This window comes from Egretta garzetta, unplaced genomic scaffold (genome assembly GCF_000687185.1).
Source record: "Egretta garzetta isolate BGI_Z169 unplaced genomic scaffold, ASM68718v1 scaffold235, whole genome shotgun sequence".
NCBI classification, from domain to species: Eukaryota; Metazoa; Chordata; class Aves; order Pelecaniformes; family Ardeidae; genus Egretta; species Egretta garzetta.
Window position 1 is genome coordinate 1,223,158 of NW_009259792.1, and position 24,622 is coordinate 1,247,779.

Consider the following 24,622-nt stretch of genomic DNA (forward strand, 5'->3'; position numbering starts at 1 on the left):
CGCTGTGAAATGGCAGGACATTCTTGTGGTGGCTCCATTATAATTTGCTTTGGAAATATTTTGGACATCTCCCTTCTTTGTTGGGCAGGGGAGGAGAAAGTGTTTGAACCTTTGAACACAGTACGTCTGTCTCTGTTCCTACTTACTGCCATGTGAGAGGACAAGGGCAACACTGGAGCTTTGAGGAAGAGTAGGGCTGGATGGGTGTTTCATACCTGCGAATTGCGTTTGTTAATTTATCTGTCTAAGGGGTTTATGCCAATGTGTTGTGTTTTCCTGTTTTACTGTCTCTGAAGAATGACAGTTTTTGGGACAGTTGGACAGTTTAGAAAAGGCAAATTGGCCTCATAAGTGATATTGCTGAATTCAGAAAGCTATCCCGCTTTCTCTTCACCTGCGTGTTTTTCTCACTGGGCTTTGGAAGTAAAACAATATTCCAATAACAACAAATTGGGGTTTTTTAGCAACCAGCCTAAACCCTTCATAGACAGATATCATACATTCAACATTGAAAGGGGTAGGAAAAGATATGAATTCAGAATCTGCTGGTCCAAAATGTGAATTTCACATCACCAAGAAAGAAGTCCAGCGTGCAGGGCATGCAAAACTTGGGCTGTGATTCCTACTACCAGAAATTTCACCCCTCTGTGCCTCGAATTATTATCCTATGAACTAGAGTTAATTATACTTGTCAGCTTTGTAAAATACTTTGAGGATTATTGGCAAAAATGACCATCTAGGAAAAAAGTGTTATTAATATTATTAGGACTGATGACACAAAGTTAAGCTGTTCCAATTTTATCCAACGCCAAACACACACTCCAGTTTTACAAATTACAGTGTGGGCTATCCAATTTCACAAGCACACTTGCCACTCGGTGCCACAGCTTTATACCTCTGGCTCCACGGTTAAGGTGAACAGAGTATAATCACTGTAGAATTTATGTCAATTTTGTGGAAATGTTATGATTATTCACAGCTGAGACTTCAAAGACATCTTAAAGCACTTGATAGCCATAGGGTTTCCTGTCATGAGTCTCACGAGGTCTACCTGCTGCACTTGCCACTGAGCCTGGAAATCTGCCCACCAAGCTGAAACCTGCGCCCACACGGGGAGCCCAGCGCCTGCGTTTATGGGAGCGAGCCTGGGACAGCAAGAGTCACCTTCACTTCCATTAATTGGCTCAAAAGCAAAATTTTCTAGGTCTGTGCAGAGATAAACAGGTGATTGTCCATAGCCAAAGCATATAAAAGCAATCTCTCCAAATTATCTCTCTAGGTTGATGATGATGATGATGATTATTATATAATATAAACAAGCACAAATCTCCAAAAGCTGGAAAACTAAACTCTGCTAGGCCTCTGCACTCAAACTCAGCCTGTGTCAGGTGCATGTTATTGCAAATATTATATAAGATTCTCATTTTTTTAAAAAAAATTATAATAACACCTTAGAGAAAGTATGATGGAGCAACTCTTCCTCAAAATTCTGTCCATAAAAAATATTATTAAGATGAGAAAACAAGGTCACTAATACCATGGGGCTGATTTAAACTCCACCCCATCAGGTGTAGGATCGTGTGGTCACAAGCGCGCTCCAGCATGCTTTTGATGGGTGCCAGGTAAGCACTCACCTGGTCTGTACTGGCCGGCCACTGCTTGGTGCTCCTGGTAACCAGTGTGGACAATGACACACTGCGGGATGAGAGATAGGAAGACATGGACATGGTCTATGCTGTGCCATTTGCCCTCAGGACCAGAGAAAGGGGCCTGACCCTATTTAATTTATTTTTATAAATGTAGCTGTTCTGAGTGGGATCCTGTGGCCTCTCTTGGTAATGTACATCTTTAAAGAGCCATTTACAGGATGGGAAAATTAGCAAATAGTTTAAAATTAACTAAGTAACTGAAAATGCTACATAAAGTTGTCTCTCGTGGATGTAAGCCATGCTTTTAGAACCAGAAATATCACAGTTAAAATCTAGTCAATCCCCTTCCCTGTAGCAACTAAAATTTCTGCACGCACAGTCTTGAGACTGACTGACAAATGTTTTTATTAATTTGTCTGCAGAAGTGAGATTTTTCATAATTACTTGTATTAAAAGCTAAGAAAAAAATTTTTTTTTTTTCTTTTTTCAATGGGTATCCACAGGGTTAGTAAAATGGGCTGAGAAACACTAGGACATTTGACAAAATATTTCAAAACAGAGGCAATGCACGTAAACCAACAAACCATGTAACATGTAACTTAAGTAGAACACTTTATGTTTGAGCAGTAACTGTCTGCTTTTGATACCATTTTAATACCTATATGAGAAAAAAAATTGTGAAGTTCTGTAGCGTGGGAACTTAATTAAAGTCTCAAAATAACTTGGTTTTTTTTCTTTTCTATGGTGAGGAAATGAGAGGTCTGAGTCAAAAATCAAGGTCTTCTCACACTACATGTTTTACAGAAAGAGAGGAAGAAGCAGGCTCTGGTGCTAAAAGATAACCGTCTGGAGAGATGAGATTACGGGCATTAAAATGCGAGTACTGTTTTCCTTATGGTATAAAAGAGGAACTAACAGCTACATGCATCACGCAGAGGATTGAATATCAGTTTTATCTGAGATGAGATGAGAAACTTGCAGCTTGAAAAAAAAAATCTGTTCCAAAGCCTATCAGTCCCTGCAGCCTCTCCAGCAGGGTCTGGTCTTGCTTTGCAAGGTAGAGGGATTTAGATGGCCTTGCAATCGTATCTGGTCCCTGTAACTTGGACAGTTTGACGCAAAAATGGACACTGGCAGAGGATGTCATCTTGTGGCTTTGAGGTTGACAGCCTGTTCTGGACACTCTGCTTGCGTCTTTCTGTGATGGAGAGGGAAGCAAGCAAGGTGCTGGGCTCCATTTCCTTTTTTTTCTTCCAAATGGTTTGCTCAGTGCTCTCTGCTTTCAGCAGCTGCCCTCTGGGCCTTGCAAAACGGAGGGCACTGCTCCATAAGCGAAATGGAACAACCACCTTCTGGTCTGAAATTTGTCTGAAAACCCAAGCTCTAAGCCACCAGGGGATTGCACTCCTCCTCCGCTCAGAGGAAACTCGTCTGCAGCACCGACGTCTGACAGCTTCGCAAGTGGTAGACGATTCCTGCTTACCTGACACGTCATGGTGCAACTCAGGAACCTCCAGACCGGAAAGCCAAGCTAGAAGTTGTAATAACTCATATCCGCTGCGGGTCGGTAAAAAGAGGACCTGAAACTCAGGCGCACCAGTGGCTTGCACAAGCCACACACTATTCTCAGGGCCAAATTTTGGTCCTCGTGCATCACTGGGAGTTTTGCATTAGAATTAAGGTTTGGTGTTAAGCAAATAAAATGCCTACCTTGTGTCAGGTCTTCAGATGCATTTTTTTTTTTTTTTTTTTTTTTTGAGCGGTGAAATGGTGTCTTATGCATTTGCAGCTAAATATGGCTACAAGATTAGGTAAGCATGATAATAAAGGGTTCTAGAAATGCACTGACCACAACTCAGAGTGCAAGTCACAGTGTATGAGAATACACATGTTTGGAGGTTAGGTTTATGAGAAATAAAGATCTGAATGATGCTGTGCTTGCGAGTCATGGGCTTTGTGTTTTCTTAATGCCAGGAGTGATTTATTTCTTGTAAACAGTTTTGCTCAATTGGGGCATCCAGTTACTACAGACCTTGTTTGGTATAAAAACTAACGGCATAGAAAAATATTGCTCTAGCAAGGTTTAACTGGTTGTCAGCCCAAACATGTGGCTGAACATGAATTCCACTGCTTGAAATATTCTCTAGTCGCTCAGCAACATCTTAATGTCAAGAGGAGATTATAGTCAGCGTTCCCATTGAGCCATGACTCAGAGGTACTGTATGGAAAGAGGACATTTCCAGCAAAAGCATGATATGGAAAAAAAACACAGAAGTGCTGAAAATCTTCCCTCCTGTACAAAAAAAGAAATGTGAAAGTCTAGCTCTTCTGAAGTGGAAGTTCGACTGCTGCTGGGAACGTTATGAAAATACACATTACATGCATGGTTCCTCATATATAACTATGTTTCACAGCACGTTTCATCACCCACATTTGCCCTCCCTTTTTTAATTCAGAAAAGATTCAGGAAGAAACCTTGCTGCTCAACAAAAATAAGTGCAAAACCTTGGGAAGGTGACATTTTTGCAAAGCAGGAACTCTGATAACTTGAAACGTTGTAGTTTTGCTTGCGTTGCATAAAAGCTGGCTATTAACATACCTTAGATACTTGGAGAGGTATGGAAATGTTTAAAAAAAACATGGACTGAAGAGATTGGCCTCAGTGAAATTTACATTTAAAAAACCCAGAGAGACACTTAAATATTCATAGTTTCCATTTCTAATCTTTCTCCCCGTAAGTTTCCTGACACACATAATTCTCAGCTATGTTTGTGAGATGCCCGGCATTCTGAGGTCAGATGCATATTTCTTGTTTGGATCCAAATAGGTTATTTTAAAAGTTGTGATCCTATACAGGCTTGCACACAAGAGTAACTCTAAAATGATCAAGACTATGCAGTTTTAAAGCTAGCCACATACTCACATATCTGTGTATATATAGATATATATGTAAAAACCTGTCTGCAGGATCATGTGATATAGAATCTAGGCGAGAAAATAATAATGTATATGTAACATATAAGACTTGAAGGGTTGTGATCAGTGGCATGAATACATCTGGAGGCCAGTCACCAGCAGTTTGCACCAGGGGTTTATACTGGGGCCAACAGTGTTTATCATCTTCGTTAGCGACGTGGTTGATGGAACAGAATGGACCATCAGCAAGTCTGCAGATGATACAAAACCAGGACAAGTGGCTGGTAGACCAGATGGATGTGCTGCTATTCAGAGGGACCTCAACAGGCTGGAGAAATGGGCAAAGAGGGACCTCATGAAGTTCAGCAAAGGGGAATTCCAAGTCCTGCCCCTGGGGACGAACAAACTCATGTACCGCTACAGCCTGAGGACCACCTGAGTGGAAGGAAGCTTTGCAGATCTGGGGTCCTGGTGGACACCAAGTTGAACATGAATCACAAATGTGCCTTTGCACTCAATAGCACCCTGAGCCACATTAGGAAGAGCATTGCCAGCAGGACAAGGAAGGTGATCCTTCCCTCTGCACTGGTGAGGCCACACTGGGAATGCTGTGTCCCAGTGCTGGGCATGGACATGATGCAGCATCTGTCACAGAAGGAGGGGCTGAGAGACCTGGGATCATTCAGCCTGAGGAAGAGAAGGCTCAGGATCTTACTACTGTGTATATATACTTGGTTGGTGGGAGCAAGGGGAAAGGAGACAGAGCCAGACTCATCTTTGTGGAGACCAGGAAAAGAAGAAAAGGCAGTGGGCACAAACTGAAATACAGCAAATTCCACTTAAACATAAGAAGAAGCTTTTTTTCTGGGCAGTGGTCAGGCACTGGGACAAGGTTGTGCAGCGAGGTTGTGGAGTGTCCGTCTTTGGGCATATTCAAAACCCAACTGGACACAGATTTGCACAACCTGCTGTAGGTGACCCTGCTCTGAGCAGGGGCCTGGATTAGGCGATCTCCAGATGTGCCTTCCAGACTCAGCAGTTCTGTGATTTTGCATTTCTGTTGAAGAGAACACAATTATTTGGATTTATCTGATTATTTCCTCATTTTGCTTAAATTCATAAAAACCCATGAAAAGTTTACAGAGAAATGAAATTATGGCCTTTGTTCCAAAAACTAATAACCTTCTCTGCTCATACATAAAGTTGCTTTCAAATAAATTATTTGGTTTATGTCCTCAAGTATATTTGGTAATCTTATCTAAAAGTGATGAATTTCACAGGCTCGCTATCCAGTGTGTTAAAAACTTCTTTCGTCTCATGTCTTTGAAAAAGCTTCATTTCCATTTTCTTTATTCTTTTAGTTCTTACACTGTGAGGGGAAAATAGGAAATAGGAAAACTTGTTTTTCCCTTTTATCTCAAATGTCTTCTCACAAAATAGTACCTATGCAAAACCAGCATGTGATAAATTTTGCTAGCATTGGAATAAAAGTGTGCAAAAATAGGGTGAGGCAGCCTTAAGTGCTATGAATGGAGTAACCAGGTAATAGTCTTTTGCTGAAAGGGTTGTCTATTAACATTTTCTTGCAGTATTTTTCTTTTCACTTGAGAATTTTCCAGTTTTCTATGTGCAGTGATTCAGTTCCTAGCAGGGAATGGCCTCGGTCCAGTTATGACACTGACCTTAGAAATCATTTGTAATGAGAATCCGAGCTGAATTTCATAACCAGGAACAAAATTTATGTGTGTTTGAATCCTGAACTGGATATGAATTTTGTGGTTGGGGTTGTCTGAGATATTTGTTGTTGTTATTTTTGCGGGAGACCTGGACCTCACTGTGCTCTCTGCACAAACTCCATTAAAAGTGGCTTCTTCCATTAAAAAGCCAACAGTCTAAAAAATCTAACTTTTCTGCATTCAAAAGCCAACCATTCATCAGAGTAGTCTGAGACTGTCCACTTCTTAGGTGTACCAATGCAGTGGGAGGTGTCTGGTGTCTGGAATAAATCATCCAGTGGGATAGAGCTGACCATGAGCCACCAGCTGCATGAGAATAAGCCAAGAGATAGCCCCAGAGTAAAAGCCCCCAAGCCATTGCTCGTCAGTATGATAAGGACTGGGATAAGATTTTTTTTCAAGTTGATCATCTTTGGACAATATGGCGAAGGAGATGTTTAAGAAGGGAACCAAAATAATGAAAATAGGGTAGGTTTACAGTTATTTATGGGAAACTTCTTCCCAACTGAAGGGTTGGAAAAAGGCCGGTGTGGCAGAAAAAAATTAGTAAATAGACAACACCAATTAGCTTCATAGGCAGCTCGGAGCCTCTAGTTCCTATTAGGCAAGGAGATATGCCAAAATGATGCTGACTCTTGGAGACCTGTAGTTTGATTTCTTCAGCTGCAGTTTGGGAGAGAATCCAGGCTCTGGTTACTGTAGCACTAAAGATACTATTACTGCTGGCGTAAACGGGAACCTCTTCAAATACAGATAAGCAGCAAAGGATGTAATATTGAATTATTCTGCCAGTCTAGAGGTGACCCTTCTGAAACAGGCTTGAGGCCCACATGTGCATGGCAACGCGGTGAGGTGTATCCCACTACTGCTTTCGCTATTATCTTTTCTGTGGCTACGAGAGGGCTTCAGTCCTCAGGGCTGTCAGCTGGGCATCTTTCCTGGGCACTAGATTTATTTTAAAAAGCAAATATCGCTGGGCTGATGTGTGCACTTAGCCTTGATGAAGTCATTAATGTGGTTTCCATCAAACTGTTCATAAAATTCATGGCTGCACTTAATTGCTACCATGTTCTTCCTCCTCACATTTTCTTATATTAACAAGAAAAAATGCCAAAAGCCCTAATAAACTGCACAGAGAAGAGGAATGCTTGAACTGCTGGTCACATCACCACAGATATGCAGGCCGGTTGTCAAATGGGGGATTATGTGTCACTTACGGCACCGAATGACGGCGCTGCCAGTGAGTTGGCTCAAGCCCAGTTCTCCTGACCCAAGAGACGCGTGTCACTGGGTGTGAGGGGTGGGTGGAGAGCGGAGGGGGATGCAGCTTATTTACTCCTACAGCTGTGTCACCTTTTTCGTTGGTGCTCTACTCCTGCGACGCTGAGCCATGGATGGGCTCACTGAAGGAGACAACTCACCAATATTCTTCTAGGAAAAAGTAGGGCTGACTCACCAGGGACAGTTTTTCTTCCTGAGAACTCCAATGTGGTATTTCTTACACCTCTAAAAAAGGGCCAAGACAATGCCTGGGTGCTGCCCAACCTGCTTACTTTGGGTTTTTTTCTTGGAAAAAGGGAAAAAGGGGAGCATGAGGCTAATTAATAGCTGATGAGAGTATCAGGTCGTTTCAGGTATGTAAACTTATTTTTTACCTCTATCTTAGTGCAGATTTAAAGAGTCAGGTTAATCTTACCTAACTTCAGCTCTTTTAAAGCTAAGCATCTTGTCTAAACAAATTTTTTAGTCTCTCTGCATGATTAGCCCCTTCAGAGGGCACTGAATCCCCCCCTCTTTAGGGATATTGTAGCCCTTAGTAAACTCTCCCGACTCCTGATCTTGATCCCTCCCTGATCTTTTCCTCCTGAGTGCAGAGGGAATCTCAATGACTAGCTTGGGTTAGGTCACTGATTTTTTGGAAAGCCAGAAGCAGGTGAGATAAGTGCCACTATCTGTGATCAAATCTCAGCCAACCACCCCCCTCAGCCCCTATCAGGCTCCAGCTAGCACATGGCAGGAGGAGCCATGCTGTGTGGGCTGGCGGTGCCTTGCACTTGCATTGCTGTTTCTCTTAACTCGAGTCTCCGGGGAATGTTTGAGCAATGGCTCTGCACCAAGACCAGCATTTCTAGGGCATGACCTTGATGTGCATATCCTATGAGAACGAGATCTTTTGCTTTGTAAATGTATCACAATGCAGTGAGATCAGTGGTGTTAAGGCATCCAGCTTCACGTACCTAATTTCTGCCAACACACAGGTTTCTGGAGGACACTGTCAGAGAGCCAGGATCCTCCCGCAGCCAGGTTAGATGGCTTGTGCTGCAGGGTGGACCAACTTGTGCGCAATTCAAACTACTGTGGTGGCTTTCCTTTTAGCAAGTCTTTCATACCGGCCTGGGGTTTTGGCTTTGTGGACAGCCTAATGACTGGGGTCTTGCCACTCTCTGCTGCAGAAATCATTTGGTCCACTACTGAAATTCGGCTTGGGAAGCATCTGGCTGTGCATAATGCTACCTACCACCTCTACACAAGACTGAAAATATGTTTTCTCACTATCCACTATGGGTAAACAAGCTGTAAGCAGAGCATAACTATCCTGGGCAGGATTTAGCCAGAAGATGGGGAGTGAGGCCTTCAATGTGAAGTCGCACAGCTGTAGGAGAATCAGGAAAAGCCCCCTTTGTTCCCATATCCCTCCAGAAGCTGACGTTCAAAGCTTAGCAAGAGGCATCTACAAAATGTCTGAGGGCTAAACGTATCACCATCTGGAATGGGATTGCTAGAAGGAGAGCAAGAGAAAGACTCCTTTTTCGCAAGTAACTTGTTTAATAAAAATAAAATTCCTCTTGCATTTCTGACACGGGACTGTAACCACTCCACCCTAACTCGCTTTGTCATGCTCAGATCTATGAAGTAAGAGGAAATTATAGAAATTTATCATGTCTGGGTTCTCAGGATTTATTATGACTTGCTGCTTTTATCTTCCAAACAGTCACTAAATCTAATTGCCTTGTTGTAATGGATTAACCCCTGTGGTCCACAGTAGCATTTATATTGTGTTCAAAGAATCCGTTACAGAGCTAGGGTACTTTTATTTGCAGCAATATACTTTTATAACATGTAGGTGCTCTTTGGGCATAGCTCACTCTTTGCAGGTCTTGGGGGTCTAATTGGCTCATTGCGCTGCCTTTCTGCAGGGGATGAATTTCACATCACTTTGGGAGCAAGTAGAGATGGGTCAAAGGGCCTTCCACAGCATAACCATTTCTTTTAAATTACAATGCAAGCAGATTTTGAAACCCTGTGTTCAAACATCGCCATCTGTATTGTAATCAAAAACATTCCCTTGCTGATATTCGTGGGATTAGTATTATTCCTAGTCATAGTATCTTAGCCCCTGGGAGACCTGAACTCTAGGGTCAGGTCCCCAACAAGGAGCTGTATAAATACAGCCCCTGTGTTAATAAAGTTACCACCTAAGCTGTCTTACACTGTGTTTGCTGAAGGCTAAGGTCTTATGCATGGGCCCTCCTGGTGACTCAGTGGGTCCCAGTGACTCTCCAAGTATTGGTAACAAGATCTTGTACCGCAACGGTAGGTGTGAGGCAAGGAACAACAGATGGCTGTGGACAGCAATGGCAAGGGAAGGAGGCAACTGCTGCTCCATGTGACGATCAGTAGTCAAAGTATGCTGGCACCCTGAATCCTGACTAGTATCTTTGGAGGCAATGGAGAACAATGTTTTAAGGAGGAAAATGCAGTAAGAATGAGAAGAAAGTGAAAAATTCAGAGGAATGAGGGACAGGATCTGTGAAGACATCATGTGGAGTAGGGCCATCAGCGTCAAAGGAGGAACACAAATGTCCCCATTTGTATCAGGAGGAAGGAAGGAGAGTGCTGTTAGGTAGAAAGCGAGCAAAAGAAATGGCACCAAAGAAATGAGGAAGGTTGTGCTGCACCTTTGAAAGTACTGGTGAGATCTGACTTGGAGAAAGTTCAAGAAAAAAGGGAGATGAAAGGGATGATGGTGAGTCAAATGTGAGATGGGGAAAACTTCACTGAAGGGTTGGGTAACATTAGACATAGAGTTGTCTGGAAATAGCTAAAAAATATTTAGCTAGAAGATCAGCAAAGTTACAGGAAGATGTACTGGGTAAAAGGGAAATCAGCCAAGTCTTGGGCTTGCCACAAGAGTCTCTGCCCCCAACACGCGTGAGTGAGAAGCAGCTGGAGGTGAGCCCCGAACATGGGAGGCAGGGCAGACCTGGCAGTGGGGAGGAGGCACAAAAGGGAAGGGTAAGTGTAAGGACGCAGGGACAGAACCCACTACAGAGACGAGCAACACAGATGCTAGAGAGAGTACGGGCCACGCTTGATGAAACCAAGTCTAATGGGCAGCCAGTTGGTAGAGGAGGAGAGGTGGTAAGCCATGAATCTGAGAAGGGATATCAGGAAAGCAGGTAGATATGGAGATATGCTTTTGTAAATGAGACTTGAATGAGGTTTGAGGTTCATAAAAGGATTTTGAATGGAATTATTTCAGATTGCTTCTAGAGTGACTAGGAAGCAGTTGTGATCCAGGCTCCACAGTCAGAGTAAATCTAATCTAACACATTTTCTTCTTTTATCACAGAAGACATGATCACAATCTCAAATCAGTGCAACTGAACGTTTAATAGCTTCAAGCAAAAGAATAGAGCAGGTGAACAAGTTTCTGTAAATTGCCTACTTTAAAGAAGGGCAAATTGTCTGATACATTTTTGTGGGTGTGCAATTGCCAATATTACCAGCTTTATTTCACTTTTTACAATCTACTTTTAATTAAAATGATTAGGGAAATCCTTGTCTTAATGATTAGCAACATAATTGCTTTTAAAAATTTCATTCACTCCCCAGTTGGTTTTATATCCTAATTGTCATACTGGTAAGTGTTTAAATTAGGTGCTTCACAAAAATTAATTGTCATTGGAAAATGGAATCTGTTTAAAGTCTGTTAAATGAAAATACCTGTCAATTACAGAAATTGCTATGAATTGCTTTTCCAATATCTGTACAGCTTGAACAGCACAGTTCAGGTTATGCTGAAATGCCTCAAGCTGAACTTTTGTTTCACCTCTGAGTTTGGTGCAATGGTTTTCAGAGGTTAGTTCAGGAGACTGCATTGTTGATCACTAACTCGACATCTTCTGACCCATCTTTAACTCTGATATTTTCCCACTGTAGCAAGTCACGAGGATTCACACGAGCAGGCTGAGATTCCTGTGTCTAGGGATACATTATTACTGTGGGTATAACCATGACATCTTTGCAAACAACAAACCTTTCTTATCTGAGATGAGCTTAACTGTACTACTCAGAATCTGTATTGCAGAATAATTTATAGCAGTTCATTGGGACACAAGCTGATACAGAGAGAGAAAACAACATTTTTACATTTTTATGCACAGTTTCTGCAAGGAGTTGTAGCCTGGGTTAACTGCTTCACCGCCTTTTAAGGAAATTTGCTAATGAGTGTAGACCACAGAAATTCGCCTGTTAAGAATGTAAATTCAGTGCTGCTTTCCCTATGCACATATTTTTATGCAAGTTATGGTACTTCTGGATGTTTCTGTGGTGTGCTTCAGCATCCATGTTTTGAATACTAGTATAACCTTGGTTTCAATTCTATCTAGTGGTGATGAGTTCCCCAGTTAATTGTGCATGAAGGCTTTTGAGAAGGTATTAGCGATGCTTGAGGAATCTGCTTTCGTTTCAAAGCCCAGGCAACGCTGGGTTTGTGGCTCCTCTGTGGCAGCCCTGGTGAGACCCCAGAATTCTGTTATAGCACTTTCAGGTGTGCTCCCATGGTGAACGTGTTCACACTGTAGACAAGTACACTTACACAAGCCCACCAGCTCGTGTCCTGAGGACCTGGCCTATTCCTTGGCAAGTAGACACAATGCTGTTTCGTGGGCATGTATGTGTGTGCGTGTGTGTTTCTGCATGTCAAACATAGAAGGATGACTCTGGTGAGCAGAATAAGAACAAATAAGAAAAAAAAGCAACAGTACAACAAAACAAAACAAAAAAATCCAAAGCAAAATAAATGGCTAGTCTCAAAATGAATTTGGCACCAGAAGGCTTCTCCCATGTTCAGACATCTGCAGAAGGCCCAGGCACTGGCAAGAGGAGGATTTAAACAACAAACTAAACAGTAGAGTACTGTATTTATGTGGGACCAACATGACAAACTCTATTTAGGTTTTATACCAGAAGCTTAACCTTTTGCAGTCTGTGGGTTTGAGCTGCACTAACAAGAAGCAATTACTGCGGTGGATTTTTTTTTTTTTTTTTTTTGTGCTTACGGTGTAAGGCCCCAGGCTTCTCAGTGTGGCTTCTCTCATAGCTGGCACACAATAACAGGGCCCTATGCCAAAGCTGCTCTTGCTTCTCCAAGGCAATGAATCAGAAAGAGCTGTGGTGTTCTAATCTGAATGCTTTCTTTTGCTAAGCTGGAAGTCCATTGCTTTCTCAGAAACCAGACAGACATTGCAGTCCCTCCTGCTCTCTCATGTATTCCACCATAGATAGCTCACTGGAGGCATATATACACACATTTTGGCTAAGCAGCATGATGGATGAGGAGTCTGGTGACATACAACGTGCAATTTGCTTTATTTAGACGTCTGCACCTCTCCTGTAGAAAGGGGATTACAAGGATGGGCAGAGCAATCCTCCCTTTCATGCTGGTTGTTGGATCCCAAGATGTCTCAACAGGGAAAAGAGCTCCAATCACAGATTCAGGGAAAGAATAAAGGCCAGAGTTGACAAAAGTTCATATTCAAGAAGCTATTAAGAACTCCTAAGTGTGTCTAGGGTCTTCACTTTCCCTTACAGTCTCAGGGTTGACATGGTGCCCTGAGATTTCATGATCTTCTGTCAACAATTAGCCAGAAAATTGAATCTCCTAACTATGTCTTTACATGGCAGAAATATCTGCTTGCATGCCAAGAAGTGGAATTGGAGATTCTGTGGGAACACTGCCATTTGGAGATACCTTCCATAAAACTATTTATAGGCATGTAGATGTGTGTGTGCATGTGTCTCTATGTATGCATGTGTGTGCAGAGGCACACATCTACCCATAAAGTGGATTGATGAATACGCTTGATACATCTGAGACAAGACAATGTATTTTCTTCCACAAATTTCACTTTTATTGAGTTTTTGTAATGCCCTCAGATGATTCATTCAACATATTTTAAAAAATTATTCCTTTGGGGTTTGGCTTCATTGCATGGATTGATCATGACCACAAAAAATGGAAGGTCTGATCTAAAATTCATTCACGTCAAAGGGAAGTTTTCCATTGGAAATGTTGCCTAAAGACTAAGGGGACTGGAGTGTCAATAATCTGATTGTTAAATGGGTGCACATACATGACACCTGGAGTCACAGCTCTTTCATTCGGTAGTAACTGAGTATAACTGAAAAAAATAAACAGAGGCTTGAGTTGTTTTCATGGCGGTATAATCACTTTCACAGATTCACTGTAGTTCAGGCCTATCCTGAGACTTCTTTTCTAGGAGAATTAATTTATTTTATAAGATGTATGCGCTATGTGCAGACTGCAGGCTAACAGTTCACAAAAAAATATAACCAATAAGTCCTATATAATTTTTTTGATTCCATGATTCCTTTGAATTTGTTCCACATTCCATATTCATGATCACTTATTAAATAATTTTTGCAAATGATTCTGAACTCGTTGGTCAGTCATGGCCAAGCTTTTAAATGGGAGTGTCCAAAATTTACCCAGTTCAGAGTATCTGTTCCCATGACACAATTGTACACTCCCTGCTTTAAGTTATTTACACAATGAATGCAGCTATGAATATTCATGGCTGATGATGAACATTATTTTCTTTGGAAACTCTTGGAAGACTTCCTTGTAATTCGTGGCCCTGCAGAAAATCCCCAGCAATGATTTTTTTTTTTTTTGCTAAAATGTTTTGGATTAATAAAAAATAAACAAAACACAAACAAATTTTCATCTGTAGAATTGTGTACATGCATGAATATTGTCAGAATACAAATTCTGTTTGCTTGAGTCTTATTCGTATGAAGTGTACATTCTTCTGGGCGCCCATGTGTGTGTTTTAAAAAAACCTGCTTTGTCAGGGATCTGACTGAGGCTTCAGAAGCCAACATTTTGCTACATCAAGTATTCTGCTATGAAAGACCAGGTTGGACGGGGCTGTGAGCAACCTGATCTGGTTAAAGGTGTCCCTGCTCCCTGCAGGGGGAGTTGGACTAGATGACCTCTAAGGGTCCCTTCCAACCCAAAACAGTCTATGATTCTATGAAAATGGACCTTCCCCCCCCTTTCATCATTAGTGCCTTGGCGCAGTACAACAGCAAGTGATGCAATGGAAGTGCACGGGGTCCTGCAACCTTCACCTGTTTTACCCTGTACGAATTTCAAGTTTCAGTGTGGGTAATTTTCCTAGTGACTCACTTTGAACTGCACTGATCGCAACACATGGAGCAGAGGAAATTCTGTAAATCACAGATACTAATCACAGCCAGAGAGCATCAATGACTGGTCTACGTCAAATGATACACCTGCAGCAAATACTGGATCCCAGTATCTGCACTTTTGTGTATTCAGACAGATGTTATTTCAGCTCTCCTATCTACACAGACCCTTTTAGGAAGGTATTTGTTTTATTATAGTTGATTCTATGGCCCTGAGGATGACCAGTTGCCATTTTGCTGGAGCCCATTCCTGAAGCTCATTTCCTGGAGCTGCATTTATAGCTCATAGCTGACTACTGAGATCTTTGTTAAAGGCAAGTAAGAGCTCTTGAAATTTAGCTGGGAAGACACTGCTCCACAGAGGGAAGAAATCATCTACATGTTGGTGCCTAAACCCATATTATTTTGTACATAGCAGCCAGGGACCAGCCAGCTCATCATCCAGGAGCTGTAAGGCTGTGGAGACCCCCGACCTGCTGGCTGACAGGTCTAAAGGCTTGAGATGAGGACATCAATCCCAAATTTGGAGGACTTGAGGCAAGAAGACCCAGGACTCTTCATGGATGCCTGCGAGTCAACCCTGACAGGGAACAGAGGGAAATGTATTGACATGTGTTTGCTAAAGAAATAAAATGAACGTTTCACGGACACTGCATGCAAATGGGAATACACAGAAGATACCTGCAGGAGCTGTTGCAGGTTTATTGTCCTCTTAAAAATTGTTCTTTCAGTTTTTCCTCCCAGGCCAGGTTTTCTAGCCGTTCTTCCATCCTCACGTGAGTTTCACTGCTGTCCTCTGGCTTCTCCATGATGAGTGTATACTCTTCCTTAAGGGAGATGCCAGAACTGGATGGGGACTTACTGATATTGAAGAGGGAAGGAGAGGTGCTTCATGGTCTTGTGGACTACTCTGCTCTTTATCATGTTCATCGTTTTTCCCCCGACAGCATGACAGTGTGGACATACATTCTCTCAATTTCTGATCCACTGTAACACCTAGACCTTTTTCAACAAAACTGCCGGTCTTCCTCATTTTGCATTTGTGCAGTTGATTATCCTTACTCCAATCTGGACTTTTGCATGTGCTGTTATTAGAGTACACCCTGTTCTTTCAGACCATTTCTCCACTTTTTTCAGCTCATCCCGATGCCAGTCAACTCTTCCAGCATGCATGTAGCCTCTCCCATGCTGTCCACACCTTTACATTTATGCTGTCCATACCTTTACATTTATGCTGTCCATCATGCAAGTAATTTCTGAAAGTACTGAACAGTGCCAGGCCAGGGCAGACCCCTCTGTATGTTTTACTTGCTGAAACCTGAGCTTGATTTTCAGGGAGGAGGTAGAAGAACTTCAGAGTTCAATAGCCTTGAACGACCATCATGACCTCCTTAAGGAAATGCAGAAAGTTTAACTGAGGATTGGAGTGGGTGTTCGGGGTTCAGATAACTTGCAACTAACTGTACGCGCTTATAGACTAACAACTACTGCAAAAGAAGGCACACGAGCAAGATAGCGCTTGGCAATGTCTCTTGTTTTTCTCTCTACTTACACACGCTGCTATTAAGTGACCAGATGGGTCCAGAACTTCATCTTGTGCAAATCTCTACTAGATTACAGCAGCTGAGCCTCCTGCTTCTTGTCTCCAGAGCTGCAAATCCAAAGCCTTTCACACATACAAAGTTAAGCTGGAAAGCGAGTTTCTTCACTAAAACCCACAGAGGTGTCAATGTGCCCTGGCACTCCAGAGGATTTTGTTCTTTCTTGTGTCAGAAAGGTTTAACTGGATTAAAGAGATCATTTTGCATAATAAAGTGGAAAGTTTTTGTCTGTGATATTCTTCCTGGGTTGATACTAATATACCTTGTACGGTCCAGTAAAGAATTAATGAAAAAATGGGCTGCTAAAAATGATGATGGGAGTATTTGGAGGGAAAAAAGCAAAAAAACTCCATTTTGGAAGTGAAATGAAAGCTTCAAGTAAATGCTGAAGCGAATGTTACATGTAATCCTGACAAACTGTCTATGAAATCTCAGGAATTTTTAGAAATCTATTGATTCCTTATGGCAAGTGATTTATGTAAAGTTATGAACATTAGTGTAATTAGGGTCTTTTACTGGAAAAAAATACAACTACAAGAAAACTCAGTATAATATATTTATATACGTATTTGTGTATTTCATAAATGGTTCACTGTAACATGCAAATTCCTTGGCTCTCAACACAGCTCTACACAGATGGTGAACTTTAGTCAGCTAAATAAGTGCAACATTTCACTTCAAACTTTTCCTTTTATCTTCCCCCTTTCTCTGCTCTTCCCCTCCCATTTTTTTCTGCCAGCTACTCCACAAAGAAGCCTGGGAACAACTATAAGGCAGTCTCCTCGGATTGCTTAATATTACTTCTGTGAAGACAGCCTGAATTCAAAGGCTCCGTGTGAGAGACTGGGAAGATCTTCATTTCTCCCTTGGCAGCACTTTTATGCTGATAAATAGCAGTTTGCTCTGCATGTTTCAGTTAGAAGATCTGACAGGCTGACAGCATTAACAGCCTCCTCCTAGGCCAGTCGAAACCCCTTTTATCTCATTTAGGGCACCACGTACACAAGCTATACATAGCCTGCATCAGCTTTTAAACTAGATCCGCGCAACTCGTTTCCAATATTAACACCATAATCCCTCGGCTGTGCCGAAGCACCGCAACTCTGTGCTGATTGTGGAAAGATTTGATCAGTGGCTTCACAGATGCTTAAGGCTGGAATGGGGACACTGTCGGAGATAAATTGATTCAGTGAATTTAGGGTCAGAAAGGCACTGAGAAGACATTTAATGTGGTGGTGCACCTATCAGATTATCCACAGGAACCTGGCTATAGACTCTAATAATTTTTGTTTGATAAAGCCTGAATTTTGTATTGGCTAAAACATACCTTTGACATTTTTATAGCCCCTTGAAAAGATTAGCAGGTGAATATTTCATTGGTTTCCTTGTAGCTTGTGGTAGTGATGAATCATTTCCATTGTCATATTTCTATTTGTAATTTTTAGGGCTTCCACTCCTACTACCTCTCTCTCTGATTGATTAAAGAGATGTCGTATGCTGGATCTTTCCTCCTTGAGAACATTTTCACAGACTCTAATAGCATCACTGCTCAGTTATCTTCCTGATAAACTCCATGGACAATTTTGCCTCAGATTGAGTTTCTCATTGAAAGCCATTTCCAGTAATTTGCCTTCCAATTCTCCAAAATTTCTTTAAATATGGAGTCACTGGGAATGGATGTATGGAATATTCCAGCATTGGTCTCACTAATGCTTATATAAAATTGCCTTCCTTCTTACCACCTTTCTATTCATATTTCAAGTTTGCCCTTATCCAATAGTGTCTTCTTGGGAGTTGATGTGAAGCAGCTCCTTTTCTGAGTCATTGTTTTCAAGAAGAGAGTGCCCGACTCTGATCCTAGGTCAGACCTTTGATCCTAGAGGGACATCTTTGCATTTACGTATATTAAATTTGAGACATGAAGTTAATCTTTGTGTGAAAGTTCTGTGGAAAAATGAGGACCGGCTTAATGAGAGTTTTGTTGACCTAATCCCACACAGAAGCCATTCACTTTACATGTCAGACAAAACTGGAGACCTATCTGGTTTCTAATAATGAAAAAAAAAATCTGTTTTGCTGTGCTGCAAAGAAAAGTCTTAAATAGAAATAGCATAGGCTATAAACTGGTATTTAGATTTGGATGCAAACCTTCATATGGCCTAAACTAATGGATGGAGAAGTTACTTGGAGACATTTGATGGCCAGTCCACTTGCATTCAGACTTCTTGAGCTGCCGTACAGCTGAAGGTAAAAGTCTATGAGACAAATATGTCTGCAAAAGTGCTGTTTGCCTGAGTGAGATATCCCCTGGCCTGAAGAGAACTTGATACCAGTAAGCAATTTCTGTTTAGTAAAATAATTTTTTCTCATTGAATTTTTTTCTTCTTCTTTTTACAATAGCCTTGGGTACATTTTCCTATTGCTTTGGCAAATGGGTCAATCTCCTTTTCTTTTACTTCCCTGATTTCAATAGCCTGATTACTACCAGTTGTTTGGTAGGGTAGCATGCGTAATGTTTTATTCCATATACTTTATTGAGTATGGATGTTGGACTCTGGCTTTTGGCTGGGACTGACCAGGAGAATGAAAGGAAGGATGGTCTGCCTAGTCCATGATGAAAAGATGAAATTTCCAGATGTTGAAGGTTTTGTTTCAGAATATGCTCCCTCCTATGTGTGAAATACCCTAATTTAAAACCAAAGTCAAACAAGAAAGATAACAGACTGGTTTAATTTATAATCTCCTTTTCAATATTTCAATTTTCAATCTTTCTTTTCTTCTTTCTATAGCCTACATTAATCCCACAGATGCTCAGGGGAATGGGAGATTCATAGCAAGGTCTATTGATCCTTTCTTTTGCTTTATTGCAAAGAAGTACACAGTGAGCTAGGTGGAAACCCTAATTCCTGCCCTCGCCTTCCCATTGTTCTCAGGGAAAATGCTCCATTTCATATTTCCCAATCAAATGTGGTATTTCCCTGCTTTTGGATCATTGCCTCTGTCAGTGTACAAGACAGGCATTCACTGGAACAGCTAAATACTCCCTGATTAAAAAGATGGCTGTCCTGCTTCATTATCACAAAAATTCATTATCAGCACATGTTGAAATTAGATAAAAAGTGATGAAGGTTGCAGAAGGAGACATGTAGCCCGGTTCATGCAGCTACATAAAGCCAAGGAAAGTGACTTTCCACCAGTCTCTTTTCTATCTCCTTGCTTTCAGGCTCCATCAGGATACAATCTGAGCCATTTCACCCCAGAGTTCCTATTTTATTTATGCCTGTTTTTCTTTTTCACCAGGCGTCCAGCTCCTTGTCTGATCTTAGCTCCCCTAACCCTAACCCTCAACTTTCTTCATGTCCTGTATGACAGAAATAAGTATTTTTTCTGGGCTCTGTACTTACAAAGAGCTGAAGCATTTAGATGACACATCAAGAGAAATACAGCTTGAAGTGTGTGCATGGTGTGGAAAAAATTCAGACAAACCTTCAGAGAGAGACAAATGAACACAGGGCCCTAAGATAAAGAATATCATGCAACATTAAGGCAGGCAGAACAACTCTAAAAACCTGAGGTTAAAATATGCCTTATAGGTGCTACAGAAGATAAGGTACATCTGATCTTCAGGAAATGTTGTACCCCTTCTTCCTTACCATCTCTTCTACTGTTGCAAGCAAGATGCTCAAAAGCCCCTGGGCAGTCCCCCTCTATCTGCCTTCTTGGCCAGTGTCAAGTCAAATCTAGCTGCAGAAAGCTAAGAAAAACTCAAAACTCATGAACAAACAAACCAAGGCACTATCCTGTCCAAGGCGGATTTTAAATGCCGAAATTCACCAAGTCCATGAATTTGCTGTGAAGACAGTCTGGGGCTAATCTGCTTTAAGTGCTTGAGAGATACTCTGGTGATGGGCACCAGCATAACACCCGAAAATTGATAGCCTAGATTTTTATAAATTATGAGAGCTGCACACTGCCCTAAGGTTAGCAGAAGTGCGATGTGCTCAGTTTTATTGATGTTGTGTTTCTTTTCTTTTCTTTTCCAACAGTGAATCCTGTTTAAATTACAGAAGAAACTTCCACCAGTCCTGATAATAGGGGTGGGGGATAAACCTGGCTTGTAGTTCTGAGTGATATATACCCCTCACCCCAACACTGCAAGATATTAGCTCAAGGCTTGTCAGCCTCTTGGGTTTTAATTAATGAAGTTCCTGTTAAGGACATTTTTTTCATCACTTGCTCTATTCCAACACATTTCTTTCATTTGAAACCTGAGCGCTCTGCCAAGCAGGCCCACAATGTCAGAAGGGGAGGGAGAGCCTGTCTAAACTACAGTCGTCTCTCTGTTCAACTTGATTCAATTTAGTAGAATTTCACTTTGTCGAATGACAAGATGCTGTATTTTGACAGTTGCCTATTTATGCTAAAGTGGAGGCATAATAAAATCAGTTTGGCATCTGGCTCGCTTTATCTGTAGCTTTTACTTAAGAATCTGATGATCCTCTTTTTTTTGGTTTGACTGACATTACTGTTTAATTTCTGATTTGTTCTGTTGGCCTGTTTTCCTGTGGGTTTGTTTTTTTTGTTGTTGTTAAATAAAAGCTTTCCTAAGAAACTGGCATTCTCTTCCTCGAACACACCCTTCCTCAGCTGCAAATCTAAAAAAGGAGACAGCATTGTTAAAAGGAAGGAATTTTTTGTATATTTTTTTTTCCTTCAAAACTTACTGGAAAAAGTTAAATGCAACAACCGAGCAAAAAACTGTTACAGTTTTAAAGTAACAAATGCTGAGGCTGTGAGTAAGAGGCGTTATGTTACTGAGGCAAAAATCCCCCCCCGGCTTTGGTATGAAGCTTGTCTGATGATGTGCTGACAGGTCGTGTGTTGGTATGTTCGTATGTTGGGCTCCCCACCATAACATGTGACCGCCTTCCAGTAGCCCATTCAGAGCCGTGACTGGCATTTGTCGTCTGCTGTCTGCTCTTTCTCATACTTTCCCCAGGAGACAAGGGTGTCCAATAGGGGATTTTGCTTTCCCAAAGAATACTTTTTTAAGTGCTTGCTGATTGTCCTGTGTTAGAGGAGGCAGCTTAGATGTAGGCATCTTGCACTTCAGCAGAAGACAGTGAGTTTTGTGATGTTTATTCATTCCTGGGGAATTTAATTGTACACTCAGCCCAGGCATTGAGAAATCTTGTCCTTACCTTTATTGCAGAAAATTCTTTTGAGCCAGAGATTGGTTCTGATCTTCATCCTGGAGCTTTTTTTTAGGACAGGGAGCCCCAAGAACACTGAAGCCCTGCATTGCAGCAAGTCACACCTGAGATGGTGCGCTAACAGCAACCGTTTTCCTTCCTCTCCAGATCAGTATTTCTGGCAGAAATGACAAGGGGCAATGGGCACAAACTGAAACATAAGAGGTTTCAGTTGAATATGAGGAAAAACTTCTTTACTCTGAGGGTGACAGACCCCTGGAACAGGCTGCCCAGGGGGGCTGTGGAGTCTCCTTCTCTGGAGATATTCAACCCTGCTGGACAAAGTCCTATGTAACTCACCTCTAGGAGAGCCTGCTTTAGCAGGGCGGTTGGACTGGATGATCTCCCAAGGTCCCTTCCAACCCTTGTGACTCTGTGATTCTGTGAAAGGATACACAGCCTTTGATCGCAAGCCCCAGAACAGAACACTCCACATTTAGCCCCACCGCAGCATTTGCAATCCCAGCCCAAACCCAGACTTGAAAGAAAACCCAATTTGTGAGCTGAACCAAAGAGCACTTGTGTCAAGAGCATTTCTGTGGTCCTCTCTACCTGAAGGCAACAGAATTCTGAGAAGGAAGAATTAGTAACCCTGGTCCTGGGCTTACCTCAAAGCAAGACCTGCCTGCTAAAACAACGGTTGCCACAAGGTAGAACCCAGAAAGGGGAACCACTGAGGAGTTATGATACTCTCTCCTTGCATCTCTTACCTGGACAATCAGAACCTGATCTCTGAGGCTCTAGTAGGCACCTGCTACTCAGCCTAAGGGCCCTGGCTCTAGTCTTAGTTGCCCCAGTCTAAGTCAAACCTTGTCCTGTACAGACCCAGAAAGATTCTAAGGCCTTTCTGCAATCCTATTCCTGTGTTCTTCATGCCCAAGGTGGTATTAGATATTGATTTTTCCTCTGGGGTTTTCTGAAGAAGCAGTCCTTGTGGTGGTATACATCAAAAAAACAAAGTAGAAAACCCATGCTTAAACCCTCTGGTCAATAACATGCTTTATTTAAAAAAAAAAATAAAGCAGTGTTTTATGATCTGTATATAGATCCACTGCAAAATTGGATTTTGCGTGTCTTCTGAAGAAAGTAGTTTGTCATAGTCCTAATTAATTATGATCACCAGAAGTCCTTATTCATGCCTGGGCACCCTGTTATTCCAATTATCATCACAAGGTTTTCTTTCAAGCTGAGCACTTATCTGCAGCCCTGACACCTGGAGGGACAAAAAGCATTGGTGTTCATGCCAGCCATGAGGAGGTCCCGCTTTCCATCCCTGGCTCCAGCCTTGATCGCGTAGCTGAGCTCTGCCCGAGCTCTCCATCAGCAGCACGGCAGCCAGGCACAGCTCTGCACCATGCATCAGTGTTAAAATCATTATCAGGATGGTGGCTGTTAGAAACTGTAATGGGAGCCTATACTTGCATAAATATATCATCTGTCTAGTATTAGAATCTCCTTAAAACTGGTGGCTAGTTGTCATTTGGGTAGTCTGCCTTTTCTTATGTGCATATTGCACAAGAATTACAAGCATTGCCCAAGATTACAAGACTTCATGATGAGCCATCTCAGGGATGTTGGGCTAGAGGACATCACCTGGATAAACTAATCTACTCCTCTGTGAGTAAAGATGTAACAGATGCTAAGCCTGGGAGGTCCCCCAAGGGCCTTTTCTATACACAGATCCAAATATCACTGGCTACATTCCCCAACGCTCAGCAAAAAAAAGCATATCTATTGCTCAAGAAAGTAAAGCAACCTCAAAACCATAGTATTGCACCGGTTGAGCTCAGGAGAGACTCAAGTCATCACCAATGGTTTGGGCAACTTTGATTGCAGGACATTGACCAGGTGAAAATGTTCAAGGAATCTAACCAATGCACAAAATTATTGCAAATCTGATATGGAGAAAACTTTCCTGGCCTTGTAACTGATGAGTGGTTTAAACCTGAGCACAGGAGCAAGAAGAAATCAAGAGGGAAGCTACAGTGCACCTGACCTCATGTCCCATGACAGACTGCCGCCAATCTCTGATTAACCTGAGAAAAATAGGGACAAAATAAACACCAAAAAATCAGCAGCCAAGTTATGCATCAAAGGTGGGAAAAAAAATCTTCCTGGCCTCTCTAGGCATCCAGTGGAAACCCTGAAGCATGGAATTAATTAAATACAAAGAAACATAATTAATTTAATTAAATGCAGTCCTTTTAAAAAGGGTTGCTCTGATTAATGCCTGCCCCTGCAAAAGTTTATGAATATATTTAGCTCCATTCCCAAAGACAACATTTGCAGGATCTTGATTAGAGCAGCTAAAAGCTCACCAATATGAGTGCAAGTGAATGCTTTGCACTTACGGTGTGAAAGCAGACACAAGAAATGCCATTTTAAACAACACACTCAGAAAAGAGACCAAAACTTCCCCAATTTAATATCTTCTGGGGCCAGGAGGCACCATTCAGATCACCTAGACTGACTCTCTGCATAATGCCAACCACAAAACCTCACCATGCAATTCTCACATTAGGTCCATCGGACTCTGATCCAGCCAGATCCTGCCACCCATTCTCATAGCATAAGGTTTGGTGGGGGTTTTTTATGCATCGATTTCACTGTCTGATATCACTTGGCAGTGGCTGAGCTCAAATTTATTAAGTCAAACCGTTTCCCAATTAAGTGGCAGACCTTATCATATCATTGGTCTTAATCAGTTCCCACACAACAAACCCCATTAAATAAAACATCCCAGCTGAAAGCTTTGGAAATGAGTCTCAGTCACCCCCAACAGAGTTTGAGAAACTAAGGCTCAGAGGCTGACAGTTTGTTACCATTGGGCGGTCATGTATCCAAGCATTTAGTAGATCTGCTGTGTTTCCTAACCTTCAAGATCTGGTGAAAATGGCTGCTTTTTTTTTTTTTTTTTTTTTTTTCCCCCCCCAGGTTTTTTTGGGGGTGTT